This window comes from Callospermophilus lateralis, chromosome 7, assembly GCF_048772815.1.
Source record: "Callospermophilus lateralis isolate mCalLat2 chromosome 7, mCalLat2.hap1, whole genome shotgun sequence".
NCBI classification, from domain to species: Eukaryota; Metazoa; Chordata; class Mammalia; order Rodentia; family Sciuridae; genus Callospermophilus; species Callospermophilus lateralis.
The window spans coordinates 36,319,902-36,338,567 of record NC_135311.1 but is presented as its reverse complement, the minus strand read 5'-3'; the positions used below and the strand labels follow the sequence as shown (position 1 = coordinate 36,338,567).

The following is an 18,666-nucleotide window of genomic DNA, read 5'->3' as shown; positions in this document are numbered from 1 at the left end:
TCTGGCCAAGGGCCCCCAAGATGAACCCCTACCCTCAGCGGCAGGGAAGCCCTTTACAATCCTTTAAAAGGCCCTCCTCCAGGCATCTTCCCTGCATCTCCCTGACCATTCCCAACCCTTCATTCTCTATGTACATGAGAAATAGGGAAAAAGTCTGGGCACTCTGGGTCAGAAATATGGTCCCACATTTGCACTAGTGGCCTATTTATCCAACCTCACCATCAGGGGCTGACCCCCATGCCTCAGAGCCCTAGCAGCAGCCCATGACCTCCAGAAAGAAGCACACAAGCTTACCTTTGGCTCCCCACTAACCATCTCATCTCCTCACCATCTAAAAGATTTCCTCACTTACAAGGGGCTACAGTCACTTCCTCCTTCCGGGGTTCTATCCCTCCTTGTCTCTCCTTGAAAGTCCCTCCATCTCTTCTCAGCCCTGCTCTCCATTAAACCCTGCCTCCCTCCTCCCATATTCTCCCTCACAGAATCCCATCCACAAATGCCTGGAGGTATGATCTTAACCTGCCCTACCACCATTTCTGAGGGACCCTTGCCCTCTTCAGACCTCGTCTGGTTCTCAGATGGTAGCTCCTTTATACACAAAGGGGTAAAAGTGGCAGGGTATGCTGTCATTTCCCTCTCATCCATCATAGATGCAAAACATTTCCCACCAAATATCACCAACCAACAAGCTAAACTCATAGCTGCCACAAGGGCATGTGAGCTAGTGGAGGGAGAAACCCTCTCCCTATATAATACATATTCCATATCCTGATCTCCCGCACAGCCATTTGGAAAGAAAGGGGGTTACTGACCACCAAAGGGATGGCAGTCATTAATTCCACACTTATTTCTGGCCTAGCCTCCAGGCTGCCTTCCCAACTGGGAATAATCCATTGCAAGGCCCATCAAACTGACTGTTCCCTTACTACTATGAGGAATTCCAAGACTGATCAAGCGGCTCGATCAGCCACCCTACAGAGCTTTACCTTCTCTCTGCTACTCTTCGTTACCACTGGAAATCGGCCCGAAGATCCCCAACATCTCTTCCAGTTTCTTCACTCTCTAATCCATTCTAGTCCAGAGTCTCACTACTTTCCTTCACTCCTTTTTTACCCTTTCCCCACGTGATAAGACCCTCCTACAATAGATCACTTCCACTTGGCTTTAAAGGGATATTGGGCCTCTCCACAAAAGGCACAAATAGCATGTAAAGAGATCTCATCATATCTAGGGTTCTCTGTCTCTTAAGGGAAAAAGACCATAGAACCAATACAAATACTCTCTCTGCCAGAGAATCAATACCAATACTCCATTGAAACCTAAACCTTTCCCTTCTCATCAGGCCCACGGTCATACCCCGGCTACAAAGTGGCAGATTGATTTCACCAACATGCACTGACTAAAAAACATAAAATATTTTCTTGTATACTTTTTTGGGATGGGTTGAAGCCTTTCCCATTTCTAACAAATGGGCCTCTATAGTAGTTGATCTGTTGCTTACTCACATAATCCCCTGTTTCGGGATGTCCACTTCCATCCAATCAGACAATGCCCAGAATTCACCTCCCAGATAACTCAGGGACTGGCTCATGCACTATCACTCCCTTGGCATTTCCATTGCCCTTACCGCCCCCAGGCTTCAGGAAAGGTTGAAAGGACTAATTGGTCCCTTAAAGAGACCCTCACCAAGCTCACCATGGAATTAAGCCTGGACTGGGTAAAGGTGCTCCCCTTGGCTTTATTGTGCATTAGGGCCTTGCCAAAGAAGCCTTCTAATCTCTCACCTTTTGAAGTCATGTATGGCCGTCCCCTCATTCCTCCTGGATTGCCTACAGAACCCCTACCCATCTCTGAAACCTATGCCCTGTGCCTCCTCTTCCATCTGTGCTATGAACTCTGGAACTATCAAGACTGGCTCCTTCCTTACCCCAGTCTCTCTCAAAACCCTACCTCCTTAACACCTGGTCAACTTGTTTACTAATGCCCACTGGGGGAAAAGCCCCCTCTAAAACCAAAATGGAAAGGTCCTGCTCAGGTGAATATGTGCACTCCCTTGGAGCCAAACTCAAGCTATTTAATAACCAACTTACCCTGTGGATTCACATTTCCAGGCTTAAGCCTGGTGCTCCTACACCTTCATCAAAAGATCCAACGAAAATCACCTGTCATTAAGTACTCTTTTCATCCCTCCCCACAAGATCCCCTCAAGCTCCGCCTCTTCTGTGTCTCCATTCTTAGCCCAATACTTAATGCTCCCCCTTATTTCTGGCCCCTCCTGGGTCTTCTCTTTTCCCTATGTCTGGAGATTCAAAGAAAGTGACACTAAGGGCCCCCTCCAGCCAGAACCCCTTCTCCTCCTTACTACTTGCTTGGATCTGGCCGGTAGTGGGACCGTTGTGTGTTGTCCTTCTGACAAACCACTTAGGTGTCCAGAGCATGGTGACCCCTTAATAATTGTGACCTTTATTATAAGAGAGCACTTTAGCAGTTGCCTTCTGGGCCTAAGGAGAACCATGTGTGTTTTGTTTGCCCTCCCAGTTTCATAAGAATTTCAAGTATCAGTATTTAAGGTTGAGGTGTTTCACATAAAACCTAGAGAGATCTGAATGCTCTCAAGGGGAAATATGGTAACAATGGGCCACCGTCCTCCCTTGGCCACCTTTGTTCAGAGCATGGGAGAAGCTGCCTTCTTTATTACAAAGTCCATGCTTTCTTGGTGTGAAGAGAGACAAGACTAGTGAAAGCTTGGAACAGTGATATTTTGGGATACAAGGGCCAGGGAAAGGTAAAGAGGGAAGAAAGCTCTTTGGAAAGCTGGGATGTTTTGAGAAAGGTAAAGAGAGAAGCAAGCTGGTTTCAGAGACACCCAGGTAGGAGAGAGTTTGAAGAGCAGCCTGACATCATCATGGATCTGTAGTGGCAAGTAACCTTTGTTGATCTGGTTCCTGAAGTTATAGCAGTCTTCTCTGCCCTCCTGTGGTGGCTCCCTACTTCCTTCCTATTCTCCCACACTGCCCCATCTCAGCATGAAGCAGTCAGAATGAGTCAATGCCCACTCTCATTTAATAACAAAGAGGAGGGAATGTTGGGAGTCGCCTGGGCTCCAAAGACTAACTTCCCCATCCCCCCCAAGAAGAGCCATCCAATGGTGAGCCCTGTTGACTCACATGATCCTTACCCTCCAATCAGAAAGCACCCTATTTTAACTGTCAAACCATTAATCTGTTAAACTTTCATAACTGTCAAACCACCCCCAACACTATAAATATGCCGAGCTCTTCCTCAATAAACTGGCATTTTCTCTGACAACAAGCCTTGTTTGATCTTTCAGTGCCCATTCTTGCTTGGCCATTAAGTCCAGAACTGCATAGTTTGGCACAGCTTCTAAGACAGGCTCTGATACAGTATAAATATAATCTATTTTAAGGTCAAATAAATTCAGTCTATTTCTATTGGCAGAGAAAATGTATTGCTAAAGAGTTTTGTCAAGATTCTTTAATTCTGTAGACTGAAATGCTGACAGCATATCAGTTTTTCACATGGGTGCAGTGGTAATAAAACAGGCACCGTCAGAGTAGCCTCAGGCTAGCTTTTGTTTGGGCAGTGATTAATAAGTTTTCAGACCTTTTTTTTGTTTAGATGTGTGGTTGGCATGATGGGTGCTATGAATGGGTTGGCTGTTTTTTGGAAAGGTCTTTTCATAAAAGACAGGTCCATGTTTGTGTGTGTGTTATTTCACTGTGCAAATGTGCTTTCACCATCTCCAGTGTGTCAGGGGCTCATGGGATTACATGAGTTCATCCCTAAAGCCTCCTTCTTTATTTGTCCTTTAAATCAGTGTCTGTATAGTCACTAATAAGCCTTCTAAACCAGAACAGAGTGAGGCAGGAATGTGATCGCCCACCAGTTAAGGATCCCACCAGTGACATTAGTTTTAGAAAGCATTTAATCTTTATGATGGTCATGTAATTTCATGGTGGTTTTAGTTTGCATTTTGCTGGTCTTATCAAACAACTTTTTGAGTCTTTGGTGGCCATTGAGTGCACTGTTTTGTGAAACACCTGTTTGAGCCTCAACCTGTTTTTTAAAAGTAAGATTGACCTTTTTCATTGATTTCCTGAATTTTCAGGTGCTCTGCTGGGAGTCTGATCAGCTATGTCTGTCACAGATGGCTTTCCTGTGTCACTGCTCTTGCTGTCTTTGATGGTGAACAGCAGGGGCTCATTTGACTGAGCTCCAGCTTCTCAACCTTTTCATTCCCAGTTTGTGCTTTTTGCATCCCCTCTGCCCACTGAAAGGTATTCTCTTTTGTTATCTTCCAGAGCCTTTATAGGTTTAACTTTGATTTTGAGGTCTGGGATCCATCTGGGTTCTATTTAGTGTATGTAGTTTGAGGTAGAGATCAATCCCTACCCTCGTGAAGGTTCAGTGCACCCAGCATTAAAAAAAGGCCACCTTCTCCCACCATGCTGAGGTGAAAGTTGTGAGAGTGCCATCTGCTCCTGGATTCTGGTTTGTTTGTTCCCCTGGTATCTGACTTTTCTTGCTCCTATGCCATCCCTTTCAAATACTCTTGTCTTTTGTTGGTTTGTTATGTGTTGTTCTAATTCCTTAAAATAGCCTTTGCTATTTTTGGTGCTTTTCATTTCTGCTTAAATTTTGAAATAAATATATACATTTCCACAAATTAACTGCTAGAACTCATATTGGGATGATATCAAATTTGTAGATAAATTTGGGTAGAATTAACATCTTCATAATATTCAGTCTCCCAACCTGTGAGCAGTGGATCCTGCCAAGGGTCAGGGTCCCCTTCCAGCAGCAGCCACACTAGCTGCCGACAGCATGAAGGTGAGGACAGTGGCAGCCAGGAGAGTGCTTGTGGGAAAGGGAGTCTTCATGGTTTCATGGGAAGCTGGATAGGGGACATCCAACAGGAAATTTAAAAGGGGGCTGGTTGTTACTGCACTGCTTGCGTGGGTGGGGGGATCACAGTTAACTTTGTGGAACTCACATGAAACTGATAAGGAACACTGAAGGAAAGCCCAGATATTTCTCTGATCCTTGTGGCAGCTGAGAGGTTGCTGGAGCTGATGAAGACAGGAGGGCTGATAGTATGGAGTGGCTGTGCTGGGATATGTTAGAGGAGTTGTTCACCATGGTGAAGGAAGTAAAGGAGGGCGTTTTTTGGTAGTGTTCTTGGTGTAGGAGTGCTTTGTGGCAGTGCTGCTCTGGGATGCTGCTGAGGTATATTCTGTAGTATCAACTCCTGCCATGGGAGGCTAATCCCATTCTGTCAGCTCCTTAGCAACCAAGTTAAACTCAATGTAGGAAATCAGAAATATTTCTATTTTGTTTGCCAACATTCCTTCAGTGCAGTTTTCATCTATCTTTGGATCACAGTGAGAACATCATCCTTAACAAATGAAAGGTTATCATTGTCTGCTTCCTTGTCTTTCACTTCAAATTCATAAAGTGCTTTCCACTGAGATGGGGCTGAGTCAATGGTTTAATAATCTGCACAACGTTGCCATGGATCCCATTGACTTACCTGTGGAACCAGTTTTCATCAACATGTCATCAATAAATGAAGATGTTGCATTTTCTGAATTTAAAGTCCTGTTCTCCTTTTCTTCATGTTTATTTTAATGATGTAGGACATGGTAACAGGTATACCCCCAACTGGGGCCTCCAGGTTTGGAACCTAGACTTCCATCCACACTGTGAGCTCTACAGACATTTTGCACTGCAATGAGCCATAGTGCTGCCCTGAACCCTTAATGCATCTGTACAGTTGGTCCCACTGCCCCCACTGGCTAGATTTCCAAAGCCTCTTTTTGATGCCATCCAGAATCCTGACCAGCAGGAAGTTATTGGGAAGCTCCTAGTCATGGGAGCCAACAAGAGTCCTGCACTCAGGACAACTGAGTGAAACTACGATCCCAGCAAACATTCTTTGCAAAACCTGAGCTGGCAAGGCAAGACTTTTGCAGAAGTACCCAGGAATTCTAGACACACAGGACACTCTAAAAGATTCAAGAAGGCAGATTCATCCTTCTTGAGGTACTTACTAAGAAAAGGCTTCAGAAATGTATATAGTTGTATAAAGATCTTAAAATGATTTATGTAACATTCATTTCAGACTTTGCTTTTGCATCTTTGCTCCTCCTCTTTGTTCTTGGTCCCCACAGTGTGGTCATGGCCACTGCAGATTCTACTCAGCCTTGCCTGCTGCTCCTTGATTCTCTGAAGCAGCTGCAGTGGCCCCTGGAGACTCCTCTCTGCTGTTCCCCTCTCCACACAGACACAATTCACAGCTGCCACTTCCTCCCACTTGCCAAGCCATGAATGTTAGTTTTTAAATCAACAGAATGCTTGGTGGGTTAGAAACCAATGTGTGAGAGTTGGAATAGTCAAATTTTAATTACCCAACTTCTCTGCTTTCATTGTCTCTGGTAGTAATAGTCTGTTATAGAGAACTACAGGGACTATAGACAAAGCTACAGGGCAATTCCTGTCAGGATACACACTCCAAGTGGCAGCTATTGTTATCCTGAGTGTGACAATGTATCAAACAAGCAGTAATGACAGTGTCTTGTAGTAATGGGTAGCTGACAGGGCAGCAAGCACCATCACATTTTCTGTGACAGCAGCTGGAGGACACCAAGTAAGATGAGCCTGGATGCTTGACACTGGTGGCATACACATGGCTCTCCCTCTTTCCTCACAGAATGACCTGGTCAACATGTACATGTGTACCTTTGTGCTAGAGCAGTTCCTCTCAGTGTGGACCCTGCAGGAGATGCTGGCTAACACAGTGGAGAAGTTGGGAGGGGCAAGTACATTTTGGCCTTGAGTATTTTAGTGTGCTCAGGTCCTGTGGGATGGTGGCTTTTAAAGGAATTGGAAATCTTGTTTGCAGAGATAAGTCAATGACTTTCACTTGTGACTCTCTGTGGGTTGACCTTCTGCTTTACCTAGCACCCCATCATATCTTGAACTTGAAAAAAGAAATCCAAGAGCAATGTGATCTGTGTGGCTGCCTGTTGTGCTCTTGAAAACAACCTTTCTTAAGCATCTGTATGTCTCCCTGCATCTTCAGAGCTCTCACACTTTCTGTTTTCACCAATTGTTTTGTGCATGGCTCTTTGTCATAGAATATTATTCCATTGTCAAATGCCTTTAACTGTGTGGCTATTTTCTGAGCTGTTGTTCAGCGAGTAATATTTCATGACACCATTACATACTTTATGTAATAAAATCATGGTGATACAGCTTTAGTGAATTTTGCAAATTGTAATTTTTCAAATAGATAATCATTTTCTTTTGAATATGAAAATTTTTATTGCTTTCTTTAAATGCAGATATTTTTCTTCAAAACTATATCTGGTTATTTTAATTATTTTCCATGAGACACACTCTTACTGACTGGGCTAGTACCCATTTCTAAACAATTCATACAGTTTAGGGTTAAATAGGAGGATAAATGGTCCCCTTTTTGGATCTTCTCTATATATTTTAATAAACTCGAGTATTTCCATGAGTAAAACCAAATTATTTTGTCATTAAGGATCTGTGTATTAGTCCTACTGTTGAGTTGTTATTCTAGTAGGGAATAGTAAAGAGATAAATAATACATGGTTCTAAAGAAGTGAATGATAAATTGTGTTGTAGCATATAGTTTTTAGAACTTTAACAGTGTGTGTATGAATCATAAATTAAATTTTAACATGCATAATTTGATGAATACCTACTATAGGAAAAAGATGCATTTCATGGAGCTGGATCTCACTTTCAGCTGCTAGTATTTTTTAGTAATAAACACTGTCAAATAGATCAAGGGGAAAGTATATAAGATTTTATGGACAAGCAATATTCTTAATTAAGTAGTTTTGATGATACCCAGAAGTGATATTCAAAATATTTTACAACTGCTTTGGCATAAGTATCAGTGAATCAGAGTGGCTCCCAGCCACAGTGCTGAATGTTGACATGATCTGAATGATTTGTGGGGGTTTCCTAGAGGACTCCTGGGGTAGTCCAGTGATGTTAAACAAGAGGAATAATTTTTGTCCACTGTAACAATCATTTTAATCATGAGAGCACTTTCTGGTTATATTTGATCCATGGATGCTGTTTGGACTCATAGGAATCATCTTTTGGACTCCCTGGATGTCCATATCATCTCTCCTTGAGTCTTCTGATGTCTACTTCAAACTCTTTATGGTACTATGATAGTGAATCCTTTTGTCCAACAAATTAACATCTCTCAGTTAATAAATTATACACAGTAGTTTCTCTGGAATGAAGATCCCCATTTCCGAGGGTAACATGTCAGAAAAAGAAACAATAATCTTCTGTTCAGAAGGAGTACCAGGGGTTGAACTCAAGGACACCCCCAACATTCTCATCCATAGTTTGTATTTTATTTAGAGACAGGGTCTCACTGAGTTGCCTAGCATCTTGCTTTTTTGCTGAAAGTTGTTTGAACTCACAATCCTTCTGTCTTAGCCTCCTGAGTTGCTGGGATTAGAGGCATGTGCCACCACACCAAGCTCATTGTTTTCTAAATGTAAGGTGCTACAACACAATGCTTGCACTTTACAAAGAAAAATTGTTCAGTACAAGGGTTTTGGTAGGAAATGAAATTACAAGTTGTGGAACGTGTACAAATAGTTGTTTCTGAACTCTGGAAATATTCAGGAAGCTCATGTGGTACTGCATCTATCATCATCATCTCTGGTAATATGGGGAATGATGACATGACTGGTGCAAGATTTTCTGATATTAAATAAGTGGTAAGACAAGTTGCCCATGTCACAGAGTGGAAAGTCTTAAAGGTAATTGCCCCAGACTTAACTTTTTTAGCTGGGTGTGGTTCGGTATCTTGTTACTATTTGATATGCTATAAAAGTTCTCTTGCCATTTCAAAATTCTATACTCCTTCAAAGAAAAATCATTTTTAAAAATTCTCACTTTTTTCCCTAGTAAAAAACTAGAAAAGGAGAGTGTGAAGGGATGGAACAGCAATTGATGTCTGTTCTGTCTGTTCATTTAATGATGAGGATAACTCTATTAGTGGATATTATTATCACTATTTCTAAAGTGTTATTGACCTGCATGTTCAAATGAGGAAAAGGCTCAGGAAGTTGATTTGAAAGTAGGTAGCTTGATACAGATGCTGTAGATGAAATCAAGCTACTCTCATCAGTGACTTTTATATCCAAACAGAAACAGCTCTGGCAAGTAAAGAGGAATCTGCAGCCTGGTTTTTGCTTGTTATACTTGATGGCTAACTGCTTCTATTAAGGTTTGGAACTGAAGACAATTGGTTTGAGTTCCAGAGGTATTGCTTTTTACTTGTGTGCCTTGACCAGGAATCTCGCTGATACTTAATATAATTTCTATTACTATAATTGAATATGACCCTGGATAAATGATAGAGAAAAGACCTTTATTTAGCTTATGGCTCTGGAAGTTAAGGATCATGGTGTCAGCATCTAGTGAGGCCTACTGGGTCATGAGTTAATAGAGGGTAGCCCATGGTATTGTGGTTTAATGGATCTGAAATGTGACTTAAAGGGCTTGTGTTTTTTCTTTCTTGGAGACATGGTTTCACTAAATTGTATAGGGCCTGGTGAAATTGCTGAGGCTGGCCTTGAACTTGTGATATTCCTGCTTAAGCCTCCTAAATGTCTAGGATTACAGGTATGTAACACCATGCCTAGCTGATAATTTGATTCTGATATAGGTATATACCTGTGAAATATTCACCACAAACTAATTAACATATTCATAATCTCACATAATTACAATTGTTAAAAATTTTCTAAAATTTTATGCCTTGTGAAACAGGATAAATGTTTTAGATTACATTAATACCCCTCTGGCCATTGAAATATAATTGGTCTAATTCATACATGGTGGGGTATTGCCTTTTAACTTTAGATACATTTAGGAAACCAGTGACTAGTAGAGAATTGTTTCCTTCAAACATTAGATCTGGCTCATCAAAAATTTAAGAATAACTAGGAAAAAAATATATATGGATGTCTTTTATTTACATCAAGTAATGGACTCTATTTGAACAACAACATAATTCACCTTCAGAAACTAAATCCATTTCAAAGTGTCACATCTTATCCTTCTCTTTGCTATATATTTATAAGAACCAGGTTACTTAGAAGTATTTACATACTATGATAAATCAAAAGAGCATCTGAAAAAAGGTTTTGAAGACTCTTAAATACATAGTAGTCTGGAAAAACTGACATGAAAACCAACTCTAATTGTAAGTCCCTTCTTTTTATAAATATTACACATGCTGTCCTTTTTAAAAGTAACTTGTCAAAACTGATTTGTGTTCTTGTTAGCAACTCTTCTAACATTACTTTTAAAATAGTCTTACATGAAACTTTTTCTATAGAAAAATTTCAGATTACTTCTATAGAAAGTGTCAACAGGGCTACGCATGGAGCTCAGGGGGAGAGAGCTTGCCTAGCATATAGAAGGCCTTGCAGTTTAACCTCCAACATTGCAAGAAATAGAAAGGTAGAGAAGGGAAGGGGAGGCAACTTAGAAAAAAGAAAAGAAGAAAAAGGGAGTGAACGTGAGGGGAGGAAAAGGAATGAGTCATTAAAATAAAAGGGAAAGTGGTACAAATATAAATGTGTGACATAATGGCTCTTCAAACATTTTAAAAAGCTTTAGAATTTTTAGTTACATCAAACTGGTTGATATTATGACTGAATAGAATTGAACATAATAAGCTCAGTCTTGAAATCAAACCAAGGACTGGTTACAAGAGAGGAGTTTTCTCTGACTATATTGGGGCAGGCTTGAACCTGCACTGCTTCAGGAGGCAAAGCATAGTGAAGGGGCCAAAATTTTCCAGAAAGGCAATGTGAGTGTGCTAGGCACCTGGGAGCCCATAACTTCTTTCCATGTCTATGCCCACAGACCCTCTACCCCCTACCCCCTACCCCACCCCTGCAGCTGCTTCACAATATTATTCTCCATTGCCTGGTGCAACTTTGGGTCCCTGACCAAGACCTGAGTGTACCCAACCTCTTTTGGCATGGTGGGAAAGGTTGTAGTTGCAGCAGCAATAGCTAAATCAGCCTTAGTGTGATAGAGTGGCCAAGGGCTGCCCCTGAGTTGTATCTGGGGCATAAGTACTTAGGATTGTGGCATCATTGTCTGAGGACATGAAATCAGGCTCTAATACTTATGGCTATCTTCAGGAGTTGGTGACATGTTCAGCTATTGGATCTTTTGCTGTTCTGTTGTTTTTGTGGAGATTTTGTCAATGTGTTAGAAACAGGCTTTATGTAAGAAGAAAAAAAGCTTGCTCTAAAACTTGCTGGACTAATTGAAGAAAAATTTGAACTACATGAAACAGCTAGCCTTGTTGAAAAAGAGTATAAAGGCTTAGAGTCATCTTTAAAGGACGCCCTTTTTGAGAAGAAGTCAATAGAAGCAGAAAATTGGGAGGCAATATATGAAAAGTTGGATAGGTTCAAATCTGAACTTGGGGATGAAATACTGTCTCTAGAAAAAGAGCTAAAAGAAGAGAAAACTAAATATTCTCAGCAGAATGAAATGGTGGAAGATATATCAAAAAAGATTAAGTCCAGAGAAGATGAATCAAAATCCCTCAACTCACAAATAGCTGAAGCTAAAACAACCTTGAGAATATTTTAAGTGAATGAAGAAGAATTTAAGGTAGCAATAAAAGAAGTTTTGAATGAAAATTTCAAACTTTAGAAAAGTCTGAAACATATTTTAGAAGATGTTAAGGTCTGTAAACAAGTCAGGATGGCGCCTGGCATTTTGCCAGAGAAATGTTAGAGTCTGTAAACAAGTCTGCATGGTGCCTGGCAAAATGCCAGAGGGAGTGGTTTGTGAAGTAACAAAAGCGAGCCATTAAGTGTGGAGATTCCTTATTGGTTGACTGCTGTATCTAGTTTATGCTAATTAAGATAAGCTGTGTGAAATGTATAAATACAGCTCCTGTCCTACAATAAACGGCTTCCACTCCTGCTGTATCAATGTACACAAGTTGTTCGTCACCTCCCGGATATTTTGCTGCAGCCGGACTGCGGCAAGAAGAAGCTGAAGTATGGAAAAAAAAAGTGAATGACCTTAATAAACAGAAAAGAACACTTGAAGACTCTAAAGTGCTTGTAGAACAAGTGCTAAGAGAGAAAGAAAATCACATTAAGTCTCTGACAGAGCACTTGTTGCAGATGAAAGATTGTGCTTCCTTGCTTGGAGAAGACCTAACAGATGATGGTAACTTGGAGTTGGAAATGAAGAGTGAATCAGAGATTGGCGCTCAATTAAATGATCAGCCAAAAGGAGCTTTGAAGGAACTGGTGTATGGTGCTAAGTTAAATGCCTCTTTTAAAATATTAGAAGGAGAAAGAAACCATTTTTTACTTTATTATCTGAACCTTATAGAATATATTAAAAGTCTTAAGACAGAGCGAGCCTCTTTGCAGTAATATATACACAAAATAAAAGTGAGAATCAGAATCTTCAGCAGAAATTTAAAGTCATGATTGAACTATAACAAGAAAGTGTAATGAAACTCCAAAGGAAATTAATAGTAAACGAAAATTACCATGTAAAATGTGAGGAGAAATTTTCCAAAGTGGATGAAAACACCAGCCATGCAACTGAACAGCTGGAGACCTATAGAAAGTAAGTCAAAGTTTTTGAAGAAGAATTGGAGAGAAGCATTCATTCTCATCCGGGGCAGATTATGTACTATGAGAAAAAAGCATATGCGTGGGAAGCTCAGAGTGCTAAAAGATACCTCAATGATTTAAGTAAAGAAAATGTTCACAACAGACAAAAAGAAAAAGATTCTTATGCACTTGATGATTCAAATACAGCCTTTGGCAGAGAGCATGTCCTAAATTGTCCCTCAGTATTGGGTCAGCCTTCATCTGAAATGAGAGCTCCACTTCTGGAAAAGAAGAGTCCACACAGACTTTTATCTTTGCTTCTAGGGGGAGGAAGAAGAGTTTCAAGAGGCCAAGAGAAACCTCTGGGCTCTCATATTTTCAATGAAAAAACAGAGTCAGGCTCTGATGGGTTAACTGATTCTCTGTGCTTTTTATTACACTGGGCCCCTGTCACCTTCATGGGTAAAGGCCCATAGGATGATGGTCCATCCACCAGGAGATCCATATTTAGATCCATGTCTTCCTGTACAAAGGCAAGATGGATGTTATTATAATTATAATAGACCATCTGGACCAGCAGAACTTAGAAGTTCTACTATTCTGTCTTTGGGTAAAATGGATTGGCCTACATCTTCAGAAATGGAATCTAGTAGAAATGATACCAAAGTTAATTTTGGTAATTCCAATGTGCCTGATTCATTTCTCCCTGCTTAAAACCCAGAAATTGCTTCTGGCTTTGCTTTCTCACCCTTCCCTCCAATCAGAGGTCTATTGTTTCCAGTGGATCCAAGGAGTCAGTTGAGAAGAGAACCTTTTTTTCCTCTACCTCCTCCAGAAAATGTGTGGAGCATCTCAAGATTATTTTCCACCAGGCCCACAGCACCCCCATCCCCAATGCAAAATGTCTATTTACTGAGGTGTTTTCCTCATTATCTTCCCCCAAGAGATGGATTTACCTCCAGAACCCCATTTTGAAAACAGAAGTGAGTTTCCTTCAGGGCTGATTTCACCTACAAATGAGCCTGCTACTAAATATCAAGAACCACAACAAGAAACCTGATGTTTTTGACCTCTTCAAAAGTAATTTGACTTATTCTAATTTTTAGTTTTTAAGTAACTACTTTGACTTATTAAGTGATTATGCTTTTGCTCTAATTGAAGTTAAATGGAATTATAATTCTAAGGATAGTATTTTCTAAATAAAGATGATTTAAAAATGAATCTTATCAGTAAGTTATTCCCATTTTTTTTATTCTAGATAGTGTAAATAAGTTTGATTAATTTACTATTACACAAACAACAATGGAAGTTTTATATACATAATCTTGCAGTCAGGGTTATTAAAAAATCCAAAGAAAGTATGTGCCTCTATTCAAAGAAATGCATGTATTATGATTGTAGCATATGTGAAAGTAACTTTATGCTTAATGAAAGATTTTAATTGATTTAAAGTCTTGTTTGGCATTGATGACAATAATAAAAATCAACTAGTTTTTTTCATAAAAAAGAATAATTAGAGGCCGCCTCCGCCGGCAGGGCCCAGGCCGCCACAGCTTCTTGCTGGGCTCCAGCGCGGCGGGGGCGGAGACCCAGAGTCTGCCGGCGGCCCGCCCCTGCGCTCCGGGCGCGGAGAGTCGGGGGAGGCTGGGTGGATCCGGAGCAGCGTGGGAGGTGGAAGTGAAGAGGAAGAAGTGGGTTCGTGAAAACAAGTGTGGGGATCCTCGAGGGCCCCGCCATCCAGGAGGAGCTTGGGGCAGACCGATGTTTGATCTGTGGATGAAATGAATCATGATTTTCAAGCTCTTGCACTAGAATCTCAGGGAATGGGAGAGATGCAGAAAAAGAGTCCAGTCACTCCTTTGGGCCACAAGAGGGCACCCTGCAGCTAGCTAACCCTCCCTTTCTTCAGAACAGCGTTTTCCAAAGAGTTTGTCATTTTCAGAGGACTGATTTAAGGCTTAGGCCTACCAAAAAGTTTTGGGAACCTGATGATTCAACAAAAGATGGACAAAAAGGCATATTTCTTGGGGATGATGAATGGAGAGAGACTGCATGGGGAACTTCTCATCATTCAATGTGCCAGCCTATTATGGTACAGAGAAGATCTGGACAGGGTTTTCATGGAAACAGTGAAGTAAATGCAATATTGTCTCCGCGATCAGAAAGTGGAGGCCTTGGCGTGAGCATGGTAGAATATGTACTAAGTTCTTCTCCTGCTGATAAATTGGATTCTCCTTTCAGGAAAGGAACTTTTGGCACTAGAGATGCTGAAACAGATGGACCTGAGAAAGGAGATCAAAAAGGCAAGGCTTCTCCATTTGAGGAGGACCAAAACAGAGATCTTAAACAAGGAGATGATGATGATTCTAAAATAAATGGCAGAGGTTTGCCAAATGGAATGGATGCCGATTGCAAAGATTTTAATCGTACTCCTGGAAGTCGTCAAGCCTCTCCAACTGAAGTAGTTGAGTGCCTCAGCCCCAATACTAATCCCCCAGAAGGATTGGGTCCTCTTCCTAATCCTACAGCTAATAAGCCACTTGTTGAGGAATTTTCAAATCCTGAAACTCAGAATCTGGATGCCATGGAACAAGTTGGTCTGGATTCCTTACAGTTTGACTATCCTGGTAACCAGGTACCCATGGACTCTTCAGGAGCTACTGTAGGCCTTTTTGAGTACAATTCCCAGCAGCAGCTCTTTCAGAGAACTAATGCACTAACAGTTCAGCAGTTAACTGCAGCTCAACAGCAGCAATGTGCATTAGCAGCAGCTCAGCAGCCACATATAGCTGGTGTGTTCTCAGCAGGCCTTGCTCCAGCTGCATTTGTGCCAAATCCATATATTATTAGTGCTGCTCCTCCGGGGACTGATCCATATACTGCAGCAGGATTGGCTGCAGCAGCAACATTAGCAGGTCCAGCCGTGGTTCCACCTCAGTATTATGGTGTTCCATGGGGGGTGTATCCAGCCAACTTATTTCAGCAACAAGCTGCAGCTGCAGCAAACAATACAGCCAATCAGCAAGCAGCCTCACAAGCTCAGCCTGGGCAGCAACAGGTTCTTCGTGCTGGAGCAGGCCAGCGTCCTCTTACTCCCAATCAGGGTCAGCAAGGGCAGCAAGCAGAATCACTTGCAGCAGCTGCAAATCCAGCTTTGGCATTTGGTCAGGGTCTTGCTACAGGCATGCCAGGTTATCAAGTACTAGCTCCAACTGCCTATTACTATCAGACCGGTGCCTTAGTGGTTGGCCCTGGAGCAAGAACTGGCCTTGGAGCTCCAGTTCAATTAATGGCTCCAACACCTGTTTTAATTAGTTCAGCAGCAGCACAGGCTGCAGCAGCAGCAGCAGCAGCTGGAGGAACTGCAAACAGTCTTACAGGCAGTACAAATGGTCTGTTTCGGCCAATTGACACACAGCCACCTCAACAGCAGCAGCAGCAGCAGCAGCAGCAGCAGCCAAGCACTAATCTGCAGTCTAATTCATTTTACGGGAGCAGTTCTTTGACTAATAGCTCCCAGAGCAGTTCTTTGTTTTCTCATGGACCTGGTCAACCTGGAAGTACATCTCTTGGATTTGGAAGTGGTAGTTCTTTGGGTGCTGCTATAGGCTCAGCTCTCAGTGGATTTGGTTCATCAGGAGGACTGACAAATGGTAGTGGACGATATATCTCTGCAGCACCTGGAGCAGAAGCAAAATATCGAAGTGCTTCAAGCACTCCCAGTCTATTTAACTCCAGCAGCCAGCTCTTTCCTCCTTCTCGGCTTCGGTATAATAGGTCTGATATTATGCCTTCTGGCCTCAGTAGATTATTGGAAGATTTCAGAAACAACTGCTTCCCAAACCTTCAACTTAGAGACTTGATTGGACATATAGTTGAGTTTTCTCAAGACCAGCATGGTTCTAGGTTCATAAAGCAGAAGTTAGAGAGAGCTACTCCAGCTGAGCAACAGATGGTATTTAATGAAATTTTACAAGCAGCCTATCAATTAATGACAGATGTTTTTTGCAACTATGTTATACAGAAATTTTTTGAGTTTGGAAGTTTGGATCAAAAACTAGCCTTGGCTACTCGTATTTGTGGTCATGTTCTGCCTTTAGCCTTACAGATGTATGGCTGCCGTGTTATTCAAAAAGCATTAGAGTCTATTTCTTCTGACCAGCAGAGTGAAATGGTAAAGGAGCTAGATGGTCATGTACTCAAATGTGTGAAAGATCAGAACTGAAACCACGTTGTACAGAAATGTATTGAATGTGTTCAGCCACAGTCACTGCAGTTCATCATTGATGCTTTCAAAGGACAAGTATTTGTGCTTTCAACCCATCCTTATGGCTGCAGAGTAATTCAACGTATTCTAGAGCATTGTACTGCAGAACAGACCTTACCCATCTTGGAAGAACTTCACCAACATACAGAGCAGTTAGTACAGGATCAGTATGGCAATTATGTTATTCAGCATGTACTAGAACATGGTCGGCCTGAAGACAAGAGCAAAATTGTTTCTGAAATCAGAGGAAAGGTGTTAGCTCTGAGTCAACACAAATTTACCAGCAATGTTGTAGAAAAGTGTGTTACTCATGCCTCCCGTGCTGAGAGAGCTTTACTGATTGATGAAGTTTGCTGCCAGAACGATGGTCCTCACAGTGCCTTATACACCATGATGAAGGATCAGTATGCCAATTATGTGGTTCAGAAGATGATTGACATGGCTGAACCTGCTCAGAGAAAGATAATCATGCACAAGATTCGACCTCACATTACTACTTTGCGCAAATACACATATGGGAAGCATATACTGGCCAAGTTGGAAAAATATTATTTGAAAAATAGCCCAGATCTAGGGCCTATTGGAGGACCACCAAATGGAATGCTGTAAAGGAAAAAAGAAAGAAGATGATTTAACTATGTGAGAAGATTGTTTCTTTTGTGAATTATCAAAACACAACTCAACTATGAATCTTCAATTTTTTTTAATGCAAAACTATTTATTGACTTTATTCATCCATTTGTAAATTTTTTAAGGTTCTTGTGTATATTTGGGGGATGGGGGTGGTGAATTATAAATTATATTCAGCCCTGAATGGAGACCTATCAGATTGGATTGCTGGCAAAGCACAGAATGCCTGTATATGATGTAACTGTATCAAAAAAAAAAAAAAAGTTGTCACATATTTTGTAAATTTTTACCTTGTAAAGTCACAAAAATAGTTTTTAAAGGAAAAAGTACAGTATTCTTTTAAAAAACTGGCTTGCAGTCTGGTAGGTCTACAACCCCATAGCACAACAGGTTTATAGAGATGTATATAGAATTATAGTCCTTATTTTTTTTCCTTTGCGTGTGAAGCCTTTTATAACAGATTTAACAATCAACTGCATAAATATTATTAATATTTTAAAAAGAGAAAGTTAAGTTGTATTTTGATAATTCACAAACTATCATGCAAATAAAAACTCAGCAAGTAAGACAAGAATAAAATGATTTGAGATAAAAGGAACTTAACATTATTTACGGTTGATGTGGTTTTTAATACAAATACTGCCCTATAATGTCTCTGGCAATGTACAGAAGTATTGTATATACTTACATATGTAATTGTTGTAAGAGTTAGGAAACAGAGGAGAAAAAAAAAATCATGGTGACACTTCCATCCAGTTAAGTGCACTAAATGAGAAGTTTCACATTAACTTTTCAGTTTGGTTTGCAATGAGAAAGAGTGGAAATTTGTATTTTGTTTTGCTTATAGAATTACATGTTGAGGACATGTTGAGCTTTATTTTGCTTTTTCCTAGTAGATGCAGAAAGTAGGAAACAGAGGTGAAAAGGGGCCACTGAAAAGTGAATTTGATAGCTCAACATTTAAGCATGATTATATATTCAGATAGCTTTTTTTGCTTCCTATAAATATATGCATTGTGTGTGTAGTAATAGATGTAAGTTTACACTTTAAAAGCAAATCTTGTTTCAATGTTTATT

The 18,666-nt window shown here is 40.8% G+C and overlaps 3 pseudogenes; 2 read left to right on the top strand and 1 right to left on the bottom strand.

Annotated features, from left to right (window-relative positions):
* Positions 1-4,802: 4,802 nt before the first annotated feature.
* On the bottom strand, positions 4,803-6,708 carry LOC143404173 (E3 ubiquitin-protein ligase SH3RF1 pseudogene; annotated as a pseudogene).
* Positions 6,707-14,477, top strand: LOC143404172 (melanoma inhibitory activity protein 2-like; annotated as a pseudogene).
* A 189-nt stretch (positions 14,478-14,666) lies between these two features.
* On the top strand, positions 14,667-17,993 carry LOC143404929 (pumilio homolog 2 pseudogene; annotated as a pseudogene).
* Positions 17,994-18,666: the final 673 nt, after the last annotated feature.